The 6,855-nt window shown below is 37.1% G+C and overlaps 1 protein-coding gene across 3 annotated transcripts in view; it reads right to left on the reverse strand.

Annotated features, from left to right (window-relative positions):
* The window catches only part of LOC119578070, a 12,063-nt gene extending 6,691 nt beyond the window's left edge, over positions 1-5,372 (reverse strand). Inside the window, exons 1-2 of one of the 3 annotated variants that reach the window (XM_037925790.1) lie at positions 4,603-4,671; positions 196-243 (exon numbers count right to left, since the gene is read on the reverse strand). The gene's annotated coding sequence lies outside the window, so the exon portion shown is untranslated. Of the gene's footprint in view, positions 1-195; positions 244-4,602; positions 4,708-5,262 lie in introns of those variants that run through there. The other 2 variants (XM_037925789.1, XM_037925788.1) reach the window with 2 other exon arrangements.
* Positions 5,373-6,855: the final 1,483 nt, after the last annotated feature.

Consider the following 6,855-nt stretch of genomic DNA (forward strand, 5'->3'; position numbering starts at 1 on the left):
TTGGACCCAAGACCTTATTCATCCAACAAATTCTATATCAATATATCTCAGGCAAGGAAGGTACTGCAACCCCCTCATAATACAAGTATTAATAGCTTGTGTTTATGGTACCAATTTAATGCAGATTGATACACAACTTTGATAAAGATGGCAAACTTGCTAACACAGGCCACTAGTTGCTGATGAGATTCATACCAATATGCACATCTATCCTGAAAACAGTGGGTTCCAGTCCTTGTATGCCTGAAAAACAATGAACAAGTTATACTAAATTCTTGTCAAGGAAAGGATTTATTTATCTATTTTTTTCTGATATTGCTGCAAAAACAGACTACTGTTGTGCAAATACTTGTGCAGGAGCTTTTATCTCAGCCAGTTTTTATATCTAGGACAGCCATTACTTACAAAATACACTGTACAAATTTTGGAAATGAGAGAACAATGAATTCTACCATGTAACAAGTATAAACATTTTTGTTCTTTAACATTTCTGAAAGAAATTTAAAATAAAGACAAATAAAAACAAACTACATATTGATTACATTCAACAAACCAAGCAGAGTCTTGGATTCTCATATATCAGAAAATCCAGAATCCACACAGAAATAACAAAATTTTGCTATTTACTTATTTTGCTGCATTCAGAACTCTTTGTTTAACTCATCCAGACAAATTCTCAAGAACAGCAGGACAATGAGGCCACGTTCACTGCCTACAGTGCAACCAGCTTGAAAGTAAACATTCACTAGTTTATCATACCAGTTTTTATTTTACATGCTGCAAAGGTTTGTAACTCTCCAGGTGCATAGTTACCATACCTGCACCAAACACAAAAATACCTTTTGATAACAACAATAAAGGCCCATAAAATTACCTACCAGTATCTTATGGATGCCTGTATGTGTCATGGAAAACTATCTGTGCATGACAACCAGGATTACAGTAAAAAAAAATAAGGAAAACTAAGCCACTTTTCATCTATGGTAAAGGGTGCACAAATGTAAAATAAAGGTTATACAGGACAGAGAAGAGAGAAGTACGACCTTTCATTTTCTAAGTCCCCATCGTGTTTACCTTGCGAGGACCAAAATAAATGTGATGCGTTACTTATTACTGCAATCTATCAAATAGTCCTTGTATTGCTACGCGCTTGTGAGATCGATTATTTTGTAATTATTAGTGTCTGTTTTTCCAAAATTTCATGTATGTTATGTATTCTTTCAGTTTTATTATACTATTTTACGTGTTTTTGTAATTATTTATGTTATTCCGTACAATTATCTTGTGGGAATGCGCGTTTTGCCATTGGGAGATTTGACAGGTTGTGCGACGCCATTCACTGAGAAACACCAGTGAGAAATTATTCATTTACAGTGTAGCATTGATTCCAGGTCACTTTTAAAGGCTTATAGTGGATAACCAGGACATTAGCATTCATCACAGCCCTTCCAGTTCCTCAAATGCTGAAAAAAGTGATTAGAAACCAAGCAATTCTGACTATAGACGGAAGCAAAGAAAAGTTCGGTGTTTAGCTACCCCCTGGCTAGGGAATATATAGATCATATTTTCCTAAAGCCATGGGGTCCAGGAGGCATATCCCTCTGGCTAGGTGAATATAATACCACTGGGGGCCAGGGGGCGTAGCCCCTTGGCTAGGTGTATAAATTACTACAGAGGTCCAGGGGGCAGAACCCACTGGTTTGGGAATCATCAATAACGGTATGCTCATGTTTGAGAAGCCGTGGACCTCTCCACCATCCTTCGCCACTAAACTCGATCTTACGCTTTTCTTTCCACTTGTACCATTGACAGCCCGCAAATATCTTTGATATTGTCGCTCAGTCTTGTCTTCGGTTTGCCTCTTCCTCTGTTTCCTATCACCATCCCTGTCAGCAAGTTTTTCTCAATACTTTTACTTCTCATCACATGACCAATAAACTTTAATTTCCTCCTGTTCAAGATGTCCAACAGCCGGTCTTTACAATTTATTTTTCTCTGCACTTCATCATTCGTCTTCTTCTCTGTCCAGCCAATACGCAGTACTCGTCTGTAACACCACATTTCAAAACTATTGATCTTTTTCTTGTCTATCTACTTCAGCACCCAACACTCAGAACCATATGATGCAATTGGGAAAACTAATGAGTTCAATAACCTCAGCTTTGTCCGTAAGGTAATGCTTCGGTCTTTCTAGATGTTATTGAGAGCAATTGTGGCATTTTTGACAATGGTAATTCTTCTTTTTATCTCTGGTGAATCATCATATGTATTAGTTAAAACAGCTCCAAGATAAGTGAACTCTTTCACATTTTCCACAATCATTCCGTTGATTGTAACATGTTCATCATTGTTCATTGCCGGTTATCTTTGAATCTTCATGATCTTAGTTTTCTTGGCATTAAGAAACAAGCCAGCCTTTTCGATTGCTTCTCTAACTTTATCTAGTAGTTGTTGTAGTTCAGTGATACTGCTGGCAATCAAAACTATATCATTGGCGTACCTCAGATTTGATATTTTGTATCCTCCAACATCCACAGTTCCTTCAAAATTCTCTAGAGCACCTCTCATAATTGTTTCAGAATATATATTAAAGAGGTGCGGAGACAGAATGCAACCCTGTCACACTCCTTGTTTATTTGACTTCGAACCATTCTGTTAACCCATAAGTGGTTCTTACAGCTGCTTGTTGTTGGTCATACATGGCTTTTATTAGTTGGATGATGTGTTTTGGAAACTTCATATCGTTCATGTTATTCCAGAGGATATCGTGATCAACAGTATCAAAAGCTTTCACATAATCGATGAAACACAGGTATAAGTCTTTTTGATGTTCTCTGTTTTTCTCTATGATCAATTTTAAATTTAGAATCTGGTTTCTGGTACCTTTTCCAGGGCGAAAACCTGCTTGTTCGTCTGCAATTTCCTCTCTTAACTTCAACTTCATTCTTTCAGCAATAATTTTCAACAAAATTTTGCTGCTGTGACTAATTAATGCAATTGTCCTATTATTGTTGCATTGGAGTGCATCACCTTTTTTAGGTATGGGAGTAAAGACTGATTTTACCCAGTCTTCTGGCCATTTTCTTTCATTCCATATTTTTGTACAGAGTTTGTAGAAGTATTCAACACTTTCGCCAGCATTCTTAATTAGTTCTGCTGTTATTTCATCTACTCCGGGGCTCTTGTTATTCTTTACTTCTTTTATGGCTTTTATAACTTCGTCTAGCAGTGGCGGTGGTTCATATTTATTGTCATTGAGTCTAATTAATGTTGTTGTTAGTTCTTTATTCTTTTTGTATAGGTTGGAACAATATTGATTCCATCTATCTTTGACTTCTTTTCCATCACATAAAACAAGTCCATCTTCAGTTTTGATAGTGTCCATTGTAGGTTTAAATTTTCGTGTGATGTTTCGTACTCCTTGGTAGAGTTCTTAAGTTGTCTTATTGATAGAACAGTTTTCAATCTGGCAATGTTCATTTAAATATTTTTTCTTATCTTGTCGCAATAATCTTTGAATTTTTGTATTTTGTTTTTTGTAAATTGGATTATTGATACCCTTTGATTTTAGGCATCTTCTTGTTTCAATTTCACTTAGTGTTTTTTTCAGATATCCAGGGGGAATTTGTCTTTCTTTTTGGCGATAGTTTCTGAAGCAGGAGTTCTTTTCCTTCTTCCCACAACTCATTTGGTGTTTTATCATCTTCACATTGATTGAGTATTTCAAATTTGTTTGACACTGTAAAACAACGCGCCGGCCGGTGACTCGAACCCTCGAACTCAGATTGCCGTCGTGGCAGTCTTGAGTCCGACGCTCTAACCATTCGGCCACCGCGGCCCCGGTTTGGGAATATATATCATATAAACCCCAGAGGGTTAAGGTTAGGTTGGTTTATTGGCTAGGACACATTGTACGATTACCATGGGGGGTCTGGATTATGTAAAATCCTGTACATTTTTTGCCAAACGATGGGTCTGATCCTCAGTTTTTCAAAGGTGGTGCATCCATCCATTAACTTTCAAAGAGGGCTGGAATGTCTGTATTTACATTAGCTGGTTTTAAGTGTTTTTTTGTGCTTATTTTACATATTTCTGTTTTCTATTCTCCTTATTTCAGCTTATTTTAATTTCCCTGATCTTCATCATGTCCTCCCCTGCTATCAGAACTTATCAAATTACATCAAAACTGTCAGCTGGAGAATGAGACGGATAGGATGATCAGATTCATTCTCATCACACGAGAACAAATCTGATGATATAAATATTGTCAGGGAAGACCTGATGGTCATAGTTGGAAAATTAACCATGGTCATTGTTGACAAACAAATGCATCTGTGATGTCATCTCGTCCTGCTCACCCGGCCGGGAATCAGGGCGAGGGGGACGTGATGGGCAACTTGTCCCTGACGCCAAAGTAGGGATTTAAACATCTTGTCCAACTTGTTGGATGAAGAGTTCCGAACGCAACATTATACCAACACTGCAGTAACGAAATTATTCTTACTACAGAGTTTACGCGAGTTAATTCAGTTATATACTACTACTATATCTACACATGACTGCGATAATTAATGAAAAACAGAATAATAATTAAAATCTCACCGTTTCCTGAAATTACTTGGACATCAAAAGAATTTTCCTCAATGTTTACAAACCATCAGAGGACGTCGCTTAATCACCGAATCGGAACGTAAGTAGGATACACCGAAGAATGGATTCAGACTTTGGGAGAAACTTATTTATCTGGGCAAAATACTATTGCGGAAGTATCGATATTTATATTGTATTTTGTATGCAAATATATGTATTATTGCCTTTACCATTATCATTATTATTATTGTTATCATCATTATCGCTGAAACTTCAGATCAGTATGGTAACATTCTGCCCCAGCATTCATCACTAATCCTGTAAAACCTTACGATGAATCAATTTTTTTCTTATTTATATATCCATCATTATTGACATATTCATTCATATATATAATTATTGTCCAAGAGACTAATTGGTTCTTCTTTTAAAAGATATTGTATTTCTCGTGTCTCTGTACTTTGAGTAATTTCAATGGTGTATGTGTAGTTACTTTTGTTTCGTCTACCACTGTGTTTCTCCCACTTCGAATCTCTGTAAAATACAAATGGACTATTGCTCCTTAGCCCATTGTCCACTAACTTCGGGGGGGGGGGGCTATAGTATTGGAATCTATAGTTTAAATCTGCGCTAATACTAAAGATAATCTTAATCTCTTTTCATAGTTCTTACATTTAATTACGCAGTTTTCTTCTAATGAGCTCCTGGAGTCAACACTGATCCACAGTAACTCATTGATGGTCCAAGCAAAACTGCCTCCAGAGAGAGCAGACCCGGGGATGCCAGGTCACACAGACAAGGGGCTGGTTGTTCGGTTGTATGAATGTTGAGGTGACAGTTTCAGGAAGCGATTTGGTATTTTGGCCCTTCTCTCGAGTTAAAGTAACCACCAAGATCGTCCACAAGTACTGGACCCCTAACATAAACACTACTTCTACAACGAAAGCAGCACCACCACCTAAGTTAAGTAATTTTTTACACCCTGACAAAACCTCAGGCGGGGGCAGTATGTTAGTGTTACATATTTTTGAATAGTACATTTCATGCTATTTTAATGTAGGGGAAAAAATGAATTAAATCAACCCCATAGGAAATATTACGTTGATATTTTTTTGCCCGTTTTTACATAACGTTTGTTTAGGGAAAGTTTACTAGAAATTTTGGAACATACGAGTATATTTCCAATTATCAGATTAAATAAAAATATTCACAAGTTTTTAACCTCATTTAGGTGTTAAAGGCCCCTTCCGAATATAGATTTGCTTTTTTCTTCGACCATTCTACTTTTTAGATTCATCTGCACTTTTTGCACCTGCAGTTCCCAGTACATCTGTAGCTAGGTACTCTGGCAAAAACCACGTCCCTTATTATTTTTGATTTCGTCCCCCCAAAGGAAGGCTTGCTATCTCTATACTGATGTAGTCCTTTTGCTACAGCTTTTAGGCTTCGAGTGTTCGTCGATTACTAGCTCTTCCTTATGAAACTTTTCAATATATGGACAACCCTAGCAAGGCATCCCAAATCCATGTTCACGGTATTTTTGTTTTGTTCCTTCCCCAAATTTGTCTACGGGGTCGTGCTTCGTAGCCCAAACCCGAAAAAAAATGTTATCCATACAAATTGAATGTTGAAATTGCGCTCCTTTCACAAATTCTTACGTTAAAGCAATTCACAATTTCCTCATCGCCATCTGCTTTGAAAAAAAAAAAAAAAAAAAAGTGTCCGAAGAACACTTTGAGAGCCACAGGAAACAATCCGGCACCCCAGACATAAGAAATTCGTTTTTCAAGGGCTATCCTACCAAAATCCGTTTTTTTAGCGGGCCCTTTTGCATCATATTACCTTATGTTTTGAACATTTTTGTAACAGCGCAAGCACAACCAGCTTTTTATGCAGACTGTACGGACAGTCAGTGTAACCTCGTATACATTCGTCCATAAATTGTTTTCCCTTTAAACCCTTGAACTTTTTGGGACACGTTTTTTGTGGTAACATGTAAGTGCACGATCAATGTTGATTTTTTTAATGGTAGAAGACAGTATTTTACTAATTTTCTATCAAAAAAGGATGGGAGGTTTTTGTTCTGGTTTCATGTTCACTATCCTTCTGTTCTCGGGGGGCCCAAAGGTAATCCCGAGTTATTTTTCACTTCCTCCAAGCTATTTTTTTCTGATTCTTAACTGCAAAAGGCATGCCGGATCCCAACTGACCTTAAAAGGTCAAGAACTGAATAAGGCACGGGGATTGCCTGCTTGTAGATATCAA

Source organism: Penaeus monodon, chromosome 10 (genome assembly GCF_015228065.2).
Source record: "Penaeus monodon isolate SGIC_2016 chromosome 10, NSTDA_Pmon_1, whole genome shotgun sequence".
Taxonomy (NCBI): domain Eukaryota; kingdom Metazoa; phylum Arthropoda; class Malacostraca; order Decapoda; family Penaeidae; genus Penaeus; species Penaeus monodon.